The sequence below is a fragment of the Cetorhinus maximus genome, chromosome 10 (assembly GCF_964194155.1).
Source record: "Cetorhinus maximus chromosome 10, sCetMax3.hap1.1, whole genome shotgun sequence".
In the NCBI taxonomy this organism is placed as follows: Eukaryota; Metazoa; Chordata; class Chondrichthyes; order Lamniformes; family Cetorhinidae; genus Cetorhinus; species Cetorhinus maximus.
In genome coordinates, this window is record NC_135888.1 from 60,271,456 (window position 1) to 60,288,909 (window position 17,454).

Consider the following 17,454-nt stretch of genomic DNA (forward strand, 5'->3'; position numbering starts at 1 on the left):
ATGCTGTAGAAACAGCAATATATAGGGATAGAGAACACAAATTGCAGCAAGTCTTGAAGGGCTGCTAGTGGGATATGGTACTGTTTTCGGTGGAGGTTAATTGTTGCTTAAAGGAGATGGCTGAAGGAGCAGCAAGTAGTATCCACTTTGCTGTGGATAGCCCAGAGGTTATGTTGAAAAAGATGTCTCTCAGAGAAGTGGCCATATTTAACGCAGTATGGCACCTTCCTAATGGAACATGAGGCTTGTAGAGAATACATTCACACATGTCCATGGGATTTGGGAAAAAAATGCCCACACAAAGTTCTTAGGATGGAAGAAGAGTGCTGAGGTAGTTAGGTAAATAGAGATGAGATACAAGTCAGCCATGAGATACTACAATGGAGGAACAGGCTCGAGGGGTTGAATGACATGGTCCTGCTCCCATAGCTTCAAAAGTGTAATAACTTTGGCAGGGAGATGGGCTGTGCATGCCTGGTTTTTAGCATTCTTTTGAAATCTGCAGGGATCGGGCAGAGTGCCAGTGTGGCAGTGGGGCACAAGACAATGACCATGGGACCTGGTGTGGCATGCAAAACTGAGCCCACATGAACAGTTTTTAGTCAGGAGCTGGAGCGGCAGCAGAAGGTCACTAGCTCCGTGCACTGGCGCCTAGGGAGGTCCATGGGAACAGATGAAGAGGAGAGTCAGCTCCATGCAGCAGAAGTGCTACCATTAGTTCCATGCTACTGAGGGGATTGGGGCTCAGAGAAGCCCTGGGAGCCATTGATAGCTTGGTGCAGCCGGAAGTTACATACGAACATGCGAATATACCAACATGGAGCAGGAGTAGGCTGCTCAGCTCTTCAAGCCTGCTCCACCATTCAATAGGATCATGGCTGATCTGATTGTAACCTCCCACCTATCCCTGATAACCTTTCACCCCCTTGTTAATCAGGAATATATCTAGCTCTGCTTTAAAAATATTCAAAGTCTCTGCTTCACAGGAAGAAAGTTCAAAAGACTCACGACCCTCTGAGTGAAAAGAATTCTTCTCATCTCTGTCTTAAATGCGTGACCCTTAATTTTTAAACCATGATCCCCAGTTCTAGGTTCTCCCATAAGAGGAAACATCCGCTCCACATCCACTCTGTCAAGACCCCTCAGCATCATCTTAAAGGTTTCGATCAAGTCGCCTCTCACTCTTCTAAACTCCAGTGGATACAAGCCTAACCTGAACAACCTTTCCTCAAAAGACAACCCGCCCAATCCTCGTATTAACCTAGTAAACTTTCACTGAACTGCTTCTTATGCATTTACATCTTTCCTTAAATACTGTACATAGTACTCCAGATGTGGTCTTGCCATCGTGCCCTTTGCAACTGAAGCATAACATCCCTACTTTTGTATTCAATTTTCCTCACAGTAAATGATAACATTCTGTTAGCTTTCCTAATTACTTGCTGTATCTGCATACAAGTCTTTCATGATTCATGCACTAGGACACCCAGATCCCTCTGAATTTCAGAGTTCTGCAATTTCTCACCATTTAGATAATATGTGTCTTTTAAATTCTTCCTTCCAAAATGGACAATTTCAAATTTTCCCACATTATACTCTATTTCCAGGTCTTTGCCCACTCACTGAACCTCTCATTATCACTTTGTAGCCTCCTTACGTCCCCTTCACAACTTACTTCCCAACCTATCTTTGTGTTGTCAGCAAATTTAGCAACCATTCCTTCTGTCCCTTCATCCAAGTCATTTATATAAATTGTAAGAAGCTGAGGGCTCAGCACTGATCCCTGTGGCACACCACTCGTCACACCCTGCATCCAGAAAATGACCCATTTATAGCTACCCTCTGTTCCCTGTTAGCTAACCGATCTTCTAGCTATGCCAATATGTTACCCCCTACACCATGAGCTTTTATTTTCTGCAATAATCTTTGATGTGGCACCTTAAAAAATGCCTGCTGGAAAAATAAGTACAGGAGCTGGGGCTCAGGGAAGCCCTGGAGCAACTGATAGCTCCATCCTGTTTTAGATTTGGAGCTCAGGGAAGCCCAGGAGGTGTGGTATTCTACTCAGAGCAGCTAGAGAGCTGTGACCATGCTTGTGATTAGATGCTGGGTGCAGCCTTGTGACTCCAGTATGAGGGAGTCTTGGGAAAAGAGAATGAGCAATTGGGAGGTGATCAATCATTGGAGTAGTCTGAGCTGGAGCTGCTGTTGAGGGAACTCAGGGTCTAGATCCTCAAAGGAGAAGAGTTTAAATCCCTGATGAAGTCAGAATTTTAAAGGATTTTGGTGACACATAGCATCACTGATGTCTGGGTGATTTTCTGAGAAATTTGACCTGTCTTGGTTGCATCTACTATTTAATGTTCAGTTTGTGATGTGTTCAACCACATTTTACCTGTTAATTTACATTTACCTCATGTTAATGTTGCTTTTTAGAGCCTAAGATAGAGAGCAATGACTGTTTGCTTTGTTGACTCTTGTATAGTAAAAGTTCTCGGTTTAAAACCATGGAATCTTGTGGCTTTATTTGCTTAGTAAGTAACTTGGATTTCAAATTCCATCTACTTTTTAAAAAAAATAAATGATTGATTCCTAACTGGATCATAACAAGATAAAAGCAAAACACTGCAGATGATCAAAATCTGAATCAAAAACAGAAAATTCTGGAAAAACTCAGGAGGTCTGACAGCATCTTTGGAGCAAGAAACAGAGTTGACGTTTTGAGTCTGTATGACCTTTCTTCAGAGCTATAAGAGAAGTAGAAATGTGATGAAATTTATACTGTTTAAGGGAGGTGGAGCAGGTGAAGCTGGATAGAATGGGACAAGTACAGACATGTGGGCATGAGAACAGGACGGTGTGTTGAAATGGCAAGCAACAGGAAGGTCGGGTCATGCTCGTGGACAGACCAAAGGTGTTCCGCAAAGTGGTCACTCAGTCTGCGTATGGTCTCTCCAATGTAGAGGAGACTACATTGGGAGCAGCGAATACAGTAGACCAAATTGAAGGTGGTGCAAGTGAAGTGCTGCTTCACCTGAAAGGAGTGTTTGGGGCGTTGGATGGTGAGGAGGTAAAAGGGCAGGTGTTGTACTAACTTCTGTGATTGCATAGGAAGGTGCCGTGGGAAGGGGATGAGGCACTGGGGGTGATGGAGGAGTTGACCAGGGTGTCCTGGAGGGAATGGTCCCTGTGGGATGCTGACAGGGGGAGTGAGGGGAAGATGTGTTTGGTGGTGGCATCATGCTGGAGTTGATGGAAATGGCGGAGGATGATCCTTTGAATGTGGAGGCTGGTGGGGTGAAAAGTGAGGATAAGGGGGACCCTATCATGGTTCTTGGAGGGAAAGGAAGATGTGAGGGCAGAGGCATGGGAGATGGGTTGGACATGGTTAAGGGCCTTGTCAACCATAGTGGGTGGGAAATCTCAGTTAAGGAAGAAGGAAGACATGTCAGAAGTGCCGTTTTGGAAAGTGGCATCAGCGGAACAGATGCGACAGAGGTGAAGGAACTGAGAGAATGGGATGGAGCCCTTACAGGAAGCACGGTGTGAGAAACTGTAGTTGAGGTAGCTGTGGGAGTCGGTGGGCTTTCAATGAATATTGGTGGACAGTCTATCACCAGAAATGGAGACAGAGAGGTCAAGGAAGGGAAGGCAAGTATTGGAAGTGGACCATGTGAAGGTGATGGAGGGGTGGGAATTAGAAGCAAAACTGATAAATTTTTTGAGGTCCAGATGAGAGCATGAAGCAGCAACAAAACGGTCATTGATATACCGAAAAAAGAGTTGTGGGAGGGGGCCTGAGTAGGACTGGAACAAGGAATGTTCCACATACCCCATAAAGAGACAGGCAAATCTGGGGCCCATGTGGGTACCCATAGCCATACCTCTCTATGTCACAAGTTTAAGGAGAAATTGTTCAGTGAGAGAAAAAGTTCAGCCAGACGGAGGAGAATGGTGGTGGATGGGGATTGTTCGGGCCTCTGTTCAAGGAAGAAGTGGAGACCCCTCAGACCATCCTGGTGGGGTTTGGAGGTGTAGAGAGATTGGACGTCCAGGGAACTGGAAATTGTTGATATGACATAGGGCATCAGAGGAATCATGGATGTAGGTGGGAAGAGACTAGACAAAGGGAGAAAGTACGGAGTCAAGTTAGGAAGAAATGAGTTCCATGGAGCAGGAACAGGCTGACATGATCAGTCTGCCGGGACAGTCCTGTTTGTGGATTTTGGGAAGGAAGTAGAAGTGGGACGTCTGGGGTTGGGAGACTATGAGGTTGGAAGCAGTGCAGGGAAGATCTCCAGAGGAGATGAGGTCAGTGACAGTTCTGGAAACAATGGCTTGATGTTCAGTGGTGGGGTCATGGTCCAGGGGTAGGTAGGAAGAAGTGTCTAAGAGTTGGCGCTCAGTCTCTGCAAGGTAGAGGTCAGTGCACCAGACAACAGCAGCACCACCCTTGTCGGCAGGTTTGATAACAAAGTCAGGGTTGGACCTGAGAGAACGGAATGCGGCAAGTTCAGAAGGAGACAGGTTAGAGTGGGTGAGAGGAGCAGAGAAATTGAGACGACCGATGTCACACCGACAGTTCTCAATGGAAAGATCAAGAGCAGGTAAGAGGCCAGAGAAAAGAGTCCAGGTGGAGGGAGAATACTGGAGGCGGGTAAAAGGATCCGTTGAATGGGGAGAGGACTTCTGCCTAAGTGAGCACGGAGATGAAGGCGACACAAGAAGAGTTCAGCATCTTGCCGAGCCCGGAATTCAATGAGGTGAGGGCGTAAGGGTATGAAACTGAGTCCTTTGCTGAGTACAGAACGTTCAGCATCAGAGAGGGGAAGGTCAGAGGGTATGGTGAATACATGGTAAGGGCTGGGATTAGAAGACGGGATGGGATCAGAGGGATGGGAAGGGGTGGAGGGTCCTGGATAGACATTGGTATCAATAAGTTGTTGGAGCTTGTGTTCCTTAGCACCTGAAAGGAAGAGAAAAAGTTTCTTGTTAAGTCGCCAGATGACACGAAAAATAAAATGAAACTGGGGACAAGGACAGCTTTGAGATAGAGTGAGGTAGTGCTGCTGGAGGGAGAGATCGAGTGTGTTCATGTGGTGGCACATGGCACTGAGTGTGGATCTCAGGATGCGGTGAGAACTGCAGTCCGAGGAATGTTGTATGTCCCAGAGATACCTGTAATCCTGGGTGGATTCAAAACACGAGGGCCATTTCAACACACCATCCTGCTCTCATGCCCACATGTCCATCCTTGACCTGCTGCAATGTTTCAGTGAAACCCAGCGCAAACTAGGGGAACAGCACCTCATCTTCCAATTAGGCACTTTACAGTCTTCTGGACTTAACATTGAGAAACAACTTCAGACCACCTTCCTCCATCCGCACACCCTTTTTATCCCTTTTTTCAAAATACATTTTTATTTTTTATCTACTTATTTTTATTTTTTATAATTATTTAAAATTTATTTTTATTCATTTATTCATTGTTTTATCCCCCCTTTTTATCTTATTCTCAATACTTTTTCCCCCACCCCACCCCCACAAGGGCCATCTGTCACTTGTTCATGTTGTTCTTTTCAGAGTGCTTACCCTTGTCCTGCTATTATCACATTCTTCTTTCTTATCTTTGCCACTATCAGCACCTTTTTCAGCCCTTACCACTACCATTAACATTCCTTTTGTCCTTTTGTCCATGACATCTCTGTCAATCTCTCCTTTACCCCCACCTATTGCTGGCTTTCTATCCAGCTTCACCTGCTCCACCACCTTCCTCCTTAAACAGTATAAATTTCATCACATTTCTACTTCTCTTTAGTTCTGAAGATGAGTTGTACAGACTCGAAACATCAACTCTGTTTCTCTCTCCACAGATGCTGTCAGACCTGCTGAGATTTTCCAGCATTTTCTGTTTTTGATTTGGATCATAACAAGATTGGGGGTCTAGTCTGGGAAAAAAAAACTGGCACATTTATGGAGAAAAAGCAGGATTGTGGGACTAACTGGTGGCTTTTTAAAAGAGCTGACACAGGCATGATAGACCAATTGTCTCCTCCTGTGATGTATGATGCTATGATACAATGTGCTCGGGTGGTAAGAGAAGTTGGAGTCATTCAAATCCATTATGTGATCTTCTATCGATTGTTCATTCTGCGATGCTGGGGATAGTTGAAATGTATTTATCGTTCTGAAGAACACTCACACATGAACCTGCAAATGCAGTTTACTCATGTCTTTACTTGACTGTACTTCAGTGAGTGGATACAGAGGAAAGGTGGGGAAGTGGTGTTGAGGTGCAGATCAGCTATGATCTAATTGTGTGGCAGAAAAGTCTTGAAGAGCTGAATGGTCTACTCCTGTTCCTAATGATCCATTGTTCATGTAATCATACCTGCCAAAATAGTGAAGTTCTAGTATGATGGTATCAGTGTTATGCTTTGCGTTCAGGCAGTTAACACCCCATGTCATACATTAATCAAAGAATGGAAACTTAACTCATGTACAAGACAAGAACTTTCTCTTTCCTGTTTCAGATTGAATGAGGGAATGCATGAGGGAAACAGGCAAAGCCTTGAGCCTGGTGGGCCATGTTGATCTTAATGGCACGTCCTCGTTTAAATAATCCATTGCAGGCTCCTCATAGCTGACCAAGTTGACAGCCTGGCCAGTGGTTGGGAGCACAAGCAGCTGGAAGGGCACAACGGCTGGAGATCCGGGGGTTGGTTCCCAGCAGCGAGTAAAGCTCTAGGTGGCCATTGATAGTGCTGGGGTGGTGGGAGAGGGAGGGGTTCTGAAGAGGTCAAAATTACGTCTTCAGTCAGCGAGAAAGCAGGGCCACACTTAAATATTTGCTTTTCTTGCCAGGGGAGCAAGTTTAACAGTATCAGTCAAAAGAGTTTCACAACTGGAAATGTGATTCCTTTGTGGCCGTGACAATCATGAAACATCTTCCAGACTCAGACTATTGTGTTTCCTCATTGCTAAACCATTAGAGAATTCATTGTAGAATCTGGATTGATGTATTTGTCATATAGAAAACACCATCCTAACTCTATCAAAGATGATGGATGATTCTACATTCTGTTGTCGTACTTGCATGTCAAAGGGAAAGATATCCTTATAACCCAGGCATCCTTTTGGTGTCCAATGTTCTATTTTCCATACATTTAATGTGGGTTAGAGGCCATTAAAAGTTCTTTGAAAAATTATCTTAAGAATTTTACAGAAGAGTTTCAAGAATTTTAGAAAATCTCACATTTGCTTGGAACAGTCAAAATGGATTCATTATTTGTTAACTGGATACTTTACATGCAGGGCATCTGAACCAATGCATGAGGGGGGAATGCAAGCTTAATGGGATCTCTCAAGGAAAGATGTCCCAATAGTGCCCCATATGCATCATATAGATAGCCCAGGGGTGCATGCTGCCAAGTCTTGGCTGTAGACTTGTCCCACAATCACTGTTCACCCATGACAAATCCTCACATCATCTTCCATACCTTGGCATAGCTCATACCTCAGGAGGGCCCAGAGCCAAGATGGAGAGTTTCAAACCTTGTCACAGCTTCCAAAGTCCATAGTACCTCAGCTCAATACAACATGGCCAAGCTGTGTGACCCAGTCACTGACATCCTGATTGGGCATATATCTGTCATGTTGCATGTGCTCTTTCAAGGGGTTATGGTAGCATTGCAGTTACGCACTAGTAATCGAGAGAATTTAAATTCATAATCTCCTCAGGGCAGTTTGACAATTTGAAATCAGTAAATAAAAAGATGGTATCATCTCTCATGTCCTTTAGGGAAGGAAATCTACTATTTTTACCTGGTCTGGCCTATACGTGATTCCATGAAATGTCAGCGATGGCATCCTGGGAATGAATTGTTAAAATAAATTCCAGCACCTCTAGATTACTTTGCATGAGCAACCAATCACAGCCTGGAGAAATCCCTCCCTTTGCCAAACCCTTTTCCATTCTCTTTGCCTTTTGTTCCATGACATTTTTGTCATTTAATCTCCCCTGCCCACTCTTCTATCCCTTCCCTTTTGTTCCTTCCCCCTCCTTCCCCACTTTCTTTGGCATATAACCCATCACGTTTCTACCCTCTGGTTCTGAAGAAGAGTCGTATTCAACTCAAAATGTTAACTTTATTTCTCTCTCCACAGATGCTGCAAGACTTGTTGAGCATTTCCAGAACTTCCTATTTTAATTCTGGAGTAAACTCTTCCTAGGTAATGAAGGCCTATCGGCCTAAATATCCCTTCCCTCCGAGGTGGATAGTAGCTCTGACGAGGAAACCAGACGGGTTAGTACTGGCTGCTTCAGAGAGGCTGACCTCTCTCAATGTCATGACCCCTCTTGTCCATTTGTTTCCCAGTAAAAGGGGTGATTCCAGAAGGAATTCACCTTTCACCAGTAGATGCTTTTGCTGAATCAGTTGTGGTGAAAATGGCTTGAACGGTAGGTGGTAAAAAAGGGAAAATGCATTTGAGCAAAAGGGGTAAAAAAGACAAAGTTAAATGGAAAAAGCACCCGAAGTAATGCAACAAAAGTAAACCAAAATAAGTGGGGGACTGGGGCAGAGAAAAAGCTCACAATCGCTTGCTAAGCTAAGGGACACACAAAGTATCAAAGAGGCAACATTCTTCACATCAAAGAGCCTTGACTCTCCATCGGTTATACAGCAACAAATAAGCACAAGGAAGCTCTGCCTTCATCCATTGATCTATTGCCTGGAGGGTTCATCCAGCAGTATAAGCATCCAGATCCCCAGGACTATCCCCTCAAATGGCACTATTCAAGGTACAGGGGAATTCTTCTGGTGGCGTGGCCTATTTTCATTCCTCAATCAACACCTAAAAACCTATAATCTAGTCAGTAATTTCATTGCTATTTGTGGGATCTGGTTATGTACAAATGAGCTGCTGCATTTTCCTATGTAACAACAATATAGGCATCCTATACACTTCAAATAAAGTTCTTAATTGACTGTAAAACGCTTTGAGATGCTGTCATGTCATGAAAGGCACCACAGAAATGCAAGCTTTTCCTACAGTGTCACGCTGCTCACAGAGTTTGCTCATGGAAAGACTAAGTTTAAACCATTTTGTTTATTGCAATCTACTTCCTTTGACAAAGGAATAGTGTGAGAGGAATCTCTGCTGGGACTTCATTCCTCACAGATGCTTCTAACTGACCCTGTTGCAAGTGCTGCGGTGAAACAACAACAACTTACATTTGTTTAGCAAGATTTAGCATGGAAAAATATTGCAAGGCATTTCAAAGAGGTGTAGATTGAACAGAGACCGAACCAAAGAAGGGAAATTTTAAGGAGCTGTGAGCAAAAACACAAGGAGGTGGGTTTTAAAGGGGGCTTTATAAGGGAAGAGTAAAGTGGAGGGACTTAGACAGGGAATTCCAGTCAGTGGGACCTATGCAGCTGAAGGCATTACTGCCAATGGTGGGTCAAAGGGAGGCAGTATACACTAGAATAAGAGACAAATCTAAAAAGTAGCGCCCAGGAGAAAATTAATGGGTTAGAAATTCACCTTGGGCAGTGATACAAATGGGTGGCATTGGATCAGCTGCAAGTTATACACAGTTTGATTTTCAGTTCCACTCACCGCAATTGAACTGAATATTAGGTGCACTTTTTGTGGCTAATCCAATATCACCAGTTTGGGGCCACTGCCTGAGATGAATTCCTACCCTCTATCTCTTAGACTTGTCATTGGGAGTTCAGTAGATTGCAATGGTGGGTAGTCACTTGCATTGTGGAAAACACCCAGTTTTGTAATTATATAGGTTCTCCTTCTAGACGTGGGTTGTATCTTGAGAGCGTATTCTGAGTTATTGGTGACAGGACTGCCATTGGTCGTAATGGCAAGATCAATTTGAGGCGAGGTAGAACATAATAGTCATATTGAGTCATACGGACTCGAAACGTTAACTGTGTTCCTCTCCGCAAATGCTGTCAGACCTGCTGAGTTTTTCCAGGTATCTTTATTTGTGTTTTGGATTTCCAGCATCTGCAGTTTTTTGCTTTTATAACAGTAAGGTATACTGATCTAAGTAATTTTTCCTCTAGCACAATGATATGAAGTTGTAATGTGAACCTTATGATAATACTGACACTCAAGTATTACAAATTCATGTTGGCAACATGGAGTGAGTCCAATAACTTAGATTGAGGAGGTTTAATTGCAGACAGCAGCCTTTAGATATACCACTCTATAGCACTGCTTAGTGCCTGCCAGTCGATGTTCTTCATTCTCTATCCCCATTTATCATAACTTCTCTTTATGAAATGCCATGTTAATTCTGATCGGCATGTTCAAGATGAATGCTCTGGGCACTTTTTCTTTCACCACATTCCTGCCGCACCTGTCTCTTGGAACTCAGTCAAAAATATTAGAGGATATTTACAAAGCAAACTCAACTTATGAAAGAAACTTAGATTTGGAATGCATATGGATCAGAGTGTTATTCCCATCCAATACATGACATGGGGGGAACTGTTCTAACATAATGTGGGCTTGTAAGGTCCTTAAGTGGATTTTCTTAAAGGCCAACGTTGAGAAACGTTTGAAAACTGTAATTGTATGTAATAGGTTTATTGATTTCCAAGGTCCAAACATTTAATCCCTACACTAACCCCTTCCCCTGAACAGTATTTAAGAAAATACTTGTCATCTGCTAAGCAATTACTTCCTCGATTATGGCCTCCAACCTCTTCTCTATTTTGTCCTACTCTATTTTATCAATGCTACAATCAATGCTTCCATGAACTTCCCTATGGTCCAAGGATGCCCTCCACACATTTTCCTCCCCTCCAGATTTTCACGTATTAAAACAGAGTACCTGCATTTTCTCCCCTCTAACAAATTCCTTATTCAAAACTGGGAAGCTACTTAAATTCCTCTGTATTCCTTTCTTTCTGAGAAAGGATGAAATAACTCTCAATTATCTAGCATATTTCACAACTTCGGAATGCCCCAAAGCACTTCACAGCCAATGAAGTACTGTTTCGAAATACAGTCACTGTGGTAAACTCAGGGAGCTGAGCCATCGTCTTGGTCTCTCAATAATAAAACAAGAGGCATCCATCACCCCATTAACTTATGAATCAGTCCATCAGTTAGCTTGCCCAGGAGACTGAATTCAAAATGTGCCCAGTCCTACTCTCAATCATTTGATACAAGAGATATTTCTCTTCATAAATCATACATGTTTATAAGTAAATAGCATTGGTGTCTGAATACATTCCCGAAGAGGTTGACTTCAGCGAAGCGAGGCAGAAAAAAAATTGTTATTTTTGAGACAAGGATTCTAAATTCAGCTCGAAGTTGACAACAGCGCTTTATGTGAACATGAAACTAGAGGGAGATTTGCACAAAGCAATTTTGCACTGGCAGCAATGGGACAAATGACAGAACAGTTGGCCTTATGGGTGTTGGTTGAGGGGCAAGTGCTATAACCAGAGCTCCTTGCCTTTCTTTCAAATAGTGCTTTGGGACCTTTTAAATTCACCTGAGAGAGCAGACAGGGCCTCAGTTTAATACCTCAACCAAGAGCAGCACCTCCAACAATGCAGCACTTAAGTATCATCTCAGATTATGTGCTCAAGGCTCTGGAATGGGACTAGAACCTACAACCTTCTGAATCAACAGGGTGAATGCCACCCACTGTGCCAAGGCTCACGATATAGTTGACACACTTTGAAGTGCCAAGGTTGCTGTCACCTAATCAATACTTGCTGATACACTTCCATCGCTTTGATTTCTTACAGCCTTGGTGATGATCTTCCCTGTAGGCCTTGATCTTTCACTTTGGCTTCTCAATAACAGAATGAGAATGGACCATCCGTCCAGTTATTCATGAATTGATCCATCAGTTAACTCTTCCAGGAGAACTGGTCAAAATCTGTTCACTCCTGTGCTTAAATATTTCCCACAAGATATTTCTCTTCAAAAATAGTGGACATCTATATCACATTACTCATAAAATGATATGTGTCTGATTATATTCACTAAGAGGTTGATTTCTGTGAAATGAGGCAGAATAGTAATCATTTGACAAGGATTCTCAGTTTAGCTGGAAGTTAAGAGCACTACTTTATGTGGACATGAAACTGGGGAGATTCTGAACAAAACATCTTCCAGTTAAAGGGAGAAAGAATTGACCTTTGGCATTTCATTAAGAATCAGTATTAAGGAAGGGCTTGAAGTCTATTTGTGTGAAAATAATGCGTTAGTTCCAGTTCTCTAACTGGGACCTTATACCTACAGTGAGTGAGGTGGGGTGGGGGGCACCAAAATGTAGCACTCGCAAACGTAAGTTTAAGGCACAATGAGCACAAGAGGAGCTGCTCACAGGTGATCTTCTGTTGTGTGATGTTTTTCTATTTTAGCTGGTCTGAGGTTGAAGACCAGAGAAGATTTTGTTAATTTGTTTGGGCTGTCAACATAAGATAAATTTTCTATTGTTGTAATGGCCTGAGTATGCTTCACCATTTTTATTCAGTGTGGTGCCTGGTACGCCAGTATGTAATGCTGGACGTGGGTGTCTCGAAATTTTATTGCACAGGCACTGAGTGGACTTTGGGGTCAAAGGAAAGGGTCATTTCAGACATCTGGGATGGGGGTGGCAGCCCTGGCATGAGGTGGTAGCACTTATTTGGCTGCCTAGCTGAAGGATCGTTGGACCAAGGCATCCCTGGTGTCCCTGACTCCCTGGCGATTACTGAGGTCTGCCTCCACGCCCTCAGTGCTTTCCTCATCGTGCTCCTTTTCTGACTCATTACTGGATTCATCATCTGTGGCCTGTGCAGCTGCGTCAAGATCCTCTTCCTCCATTGCGTCCCCCCTTGTCAGTGCCAAATTGTGGAGAGCGTAGCATGTGATCACTATCAGTGACACCCACTCTGGGAGGTGTTCTGGTGCTCTCCCTGAATGGTCCAGGCATCGGAAGTGAATCTTCAGAAGACCTATGGTCCTCTCTATCACTGCCCTTGTAGAGGCATGGCTCCTGTGACACCGCTGCTCGGCCTCTGTTCTTGGGTTGTGGAGAGGCGTCATGGGCCACCTTTTCAAGGGATAGTGCTTGTCACCCAGCAGCCATTCATCCAGTTGAGCAGGAGCACTGAGGAGCCTTGGTACCCCGTAGTGTCTCAGGATGTACATGTCATGGGAGCTGCCTGGGTACCTTGCACAGGCTTGCAAAATCTGCATCCTGTGGTCACACACTATCTGCACGTTCATGGAGTGGAAGCCCTTCCTGTTGACAAAGGCACCCGGCTGACCCGCTGGCGCCTTGATGGTCACATGTGTGCAGTCTATTGTACCCTGGATGCAGGGGAAGCCAGTAATCACTGCAAAGCCTCTGGCTTGCTCTGCCTGGCTGGCCTCGTCCATATGGAAATGAAGGAAAGTCAATACTCGCCTGAACAGAGCTTCTGTCACCAGCTTGACGCAACTGTGGACAGCTGATTGGGAGACTCCACAAAGATCCCCCACTGACTCCTGGAAAGAGCCGGAGGCATAGAAGTTGAGGGCCACTGTGACCTTCAGAGCCACTGGCATGGGGTGTCCACCCACACAGCCGGAGCTGATCTCAGGCGCGATCCTGATGGAGGTCACTGTCTCCCTTGAGAGGCGGAGCCTCCCTCGGCATTGCACCTCAGACATATTGAGGTGGCTGCATCACTGCCTGTAAACCCTGGCAGCAGGATCGTTGCATCTTCTGTGGCCCCTTTCGCCTTGGACTACCTGCTGGCCCTGCACCCCTTGTGCCTGTGCTCTCTTCTCACAGGTCACTCCCCTGGAAGCTGCATATGGACACCTGGCCTCCTCTCCCTTCTGCCCCTCTCTTCCCCTTCAGAGGAAGTGCCTCCAGTAGAGACCACAATCCCCATTACCAGGGTACAGAAGACTGTCTGATACCTGGAAGGGTCCACATGGTCCAAATTCTCTGAGGTTGTTGGAGACACCAAGAAGACCTGAAATGAAGCCTGGAAATGCTAACAATGAAACCCCGAACAGAGATGAAGCTGCCACATACCAATAAGTCACCAGCAGCAAACTATCTACCAAACTCCTCACTACTCACACTGGCAATGCTGCTGATCCTTTTTAACCCGCCCGTGGATAAGGTTTTTGAAACTGTCGGCTGGCCGCCTGCCCTTTTGCGATTTCGTGCTCATCGCACGGGCAGTGAAAAATTGGCATCAATTAACTTTTTAATGGCCTTAAGTGGCCTCTTAATGGCGGGCGTGGCTCTATCTCCTGTGTGCGCCCGCCGAGCAAAATATTGCGCGAGTGTGCGATGACATCGGGATGCTCACCCGACATCATCGCGCGTTAGTTTACACTCGATGGGGTGCGTGCCCGCACGCCAAGTGAAAACATCTGCCCCATAACTTTCTGACTTAGAGGAAGGTGTGCGACCCACTGAGACACAACTGAAACCTGCAAGGCCCTAACGCTTAAAGCTTTAAAGTATGAATGATTAAACGAGGGGATAACTTTGCAACTTAGTACCAGTAGAGAGAAGGCCTCTGTGGAGGAATACCCTTATATTGTTGGTGGAGCTGAGTTTTGTAACAACACTCCCATGGTTGGATAACCTAACAGTTTACTGTGATCCACTGATGAAGAATGAGCTACTAGGAAGGAATATTAGTGGGACTCTGGTGTTCATGGATGGAACTATATCCCTTGAAACGCCAACACCTTTTAGGTGGGATTGGAGTTGGGTGTGGGGTGTGGAATATGAGAGCAAGCATGCAAATAAGTAATATTTGTCTCCATGTGATTTTTCAATGGGTGGACAATTTGTCCAACGAGGTTCATTGCCAACATTCTAGGAATCAAATTTGCAGTGCTAACTCTACATAAAAGATGGTAAACATTAAAGATGTGCTTGGATGCAATGCAAGTATCCAGCGAGGTCAGGGGACGGTGGATTCTGGCTGCCTGGAATTCCAAACTATGAATAAGTCCATCCAGAGAAAACAGACAGATACTAATTGATGAGGAGATGTTACATGAAGTGACTGGTCCTGAACAAACATCGCGGTTGATGAGAATCTGAAGCTTAGTCCGACATTTCTTAAGTTATTTTGCCAGATTCGTTCCCACCCCCCCCACCCCTTCGAGGCTCGAACTCTCGCTGGGGTACGGTTCCTTGGAGATTCATTGTCCCCTTTCCCCTTACATGCTTTCTCTTTTTATGTGAGTTTCAACAGAGAATGCTGACGGGCTATTCAACTACAGGTGGCATCCTGCCACTCTCATGTTACGTCCACACTTTCCAACACAGCGGGGGAGGATGGGGTATCACCAGATAGCAATCAGGAGCAGCAATCCTGGTGACATTTCTCCTACTTGATGGTGAGGGGGGAGGGATGGTGGGCGTCTAAGGCTAATTCAGTAGCAGTTGAAATCAGTTCACTCAGCAGAGGCTGAAAATGGAACCAAGTCCATACTTGTCATTTTAAAAAATTCATTCATGGGAAATGGGCGTTGCTGGCTGGGCCAGCATTTATTGCCCATCCTTAATTGCCCTTGAGAAGTTGGTGTTGAGCTGCCTTCTTGAACCGCTGCAGTCCATGTGGTGTAGGTACACCCACAGTGCTGTTAGAGAGAGAGTCCCAGGATTTTGATCCAGTGACAGTGAAGGGATGGCGATATATTTCCAAGTCAGGATGGTGCGTGGCTTGGAAGGGAACTTCTAAGTGGTGGTGTTCCCATCTATCTGCTACTCTTGTCCTTCTAGATGGTAGTGGTCGTAGGTTTGGAAGGAGGCTTAGTGAGTTCCTGCAGTGCATCTTGTAGATGGTACACACTGCTGCTACTGTGCATCAGTGGTAGAGGGAGTGAAATTTGTGGATGGGGTGCCAATCAAGTGGGCATGCTTTGTCCTGGATGGTGCCAAGCTTCTTGAGTGTCTGTGCTATGAAAAGTGGAGCATTTATTAACCCAACTGTTGGGTAAGTCCAGCACCATACATTCATCACATTTCACTGCCATTTCATTCTTTGGATTTGGGATGGCCCTACAAAGACAAAATGTAAGTATTTTCTTTCCAACTATTATCTTCGACAAATTAACCCCTCTGTTGGGGTTAGCAGTGGATCAGCGCCTCTAGATCAGAAGGTTGTAGCATGAGTATCACTCTAGGGTCTTGAACACAAGGGTTTGTATTGTGAACTATCAGCAAATGCTATCATTACCCCTCTGAAACAGGCCACAAATTCAGGATTTAGAGCAAGCGCAGCTGAAGGTGGAAATCCTGAAGTGACGGCCTGTCATTCACTGCTCTGCAGCAGGTCTCACAGGGCAGTACCACCCTGAACAGACAATCATTGAAATCAGCTGATGTGGTGAGATCTTCGGCCCCTCAACTCTCATGTCCCTGTTAAGTCCTATTAAAAAGTTACACACTGATCAACCAGGCAATCTGAACAATAACTATCGCTGGACAATAGACTTGGCTTTGGACAAATAACCTCATTGTGGAGTGTTGTTAAATGTCAACATTCAGATTAATTACCGGATTTTTAAACCTAAATTATTTAAGTAATAATTTTTTAAAAGGTTTTTTTGTGATATTTCAGCTTCTAGGGCATTTTTCCACTGGGTGGGGTTTCTGGCCCTACCACAGGAGAAGTCAGCAAGAAACGCCTCACAACTGATCATGGCTGCCCCACAGTCCTTTATGAAGGTGATACTCCCACCCCTGACTCGGGTAGATGCCCCGCCTGAGAGACCTGCAGTCCCAGCAGCGCCACTGGGAGAAGTGGCTACTGCTGGCACTACAAGCAGAACCCAGAGTCAAAGTGCCAGAGCCTCAGGAATCAGGTAAGTGTGTGGTCTCGTAGTGGGGAGGAGAGGCCTGGAGGTTGGGAGGTGAAGAGGGAGGGGGTAATGAAATGAAGGGCAGGTGGGGAGGGAGCAACTGGGGGTGGGGGGTGGGGTGTGGGTGCAGACCTTTGGGTCTTGAAAGGACAGAGCCAGCAATGGAGGCATCCTGCGCTCCTGCCCAAGGCCTGAGTAGGATAACTTGCCGGGCTTCCACCATGTCCATGAACCCTTCCTGTCAGCCTCAAAATTGAGACCAAGGTAAAAAGCAGCCCTTGTTACGGGCCTCAATTGAGGCATGGATGGGCGGCTGCCCTCATCCTCTCCCACCCTACGTAAAATTATGGACTGCTCAGGGATGATTGGTAGGGTGGCAAGAAGGTCACCCAGGGAATTTTATGGGCCCCTCTGCCTGCAAACCCACCGACAGGGGCCTGTAATATTCTGCCTCTATCTCCGTCCCCTGTGTATGATCCAATCTTTATTTTCTCTATCTAAAATTTTTGAAAAATGGTTTGATTCTAGTGCTTTCCATTTCCTGGTTCGCTGTCTGTGAGAATTCTTTAATGTGATTGGCTGCTTGGGCAGCTTGAT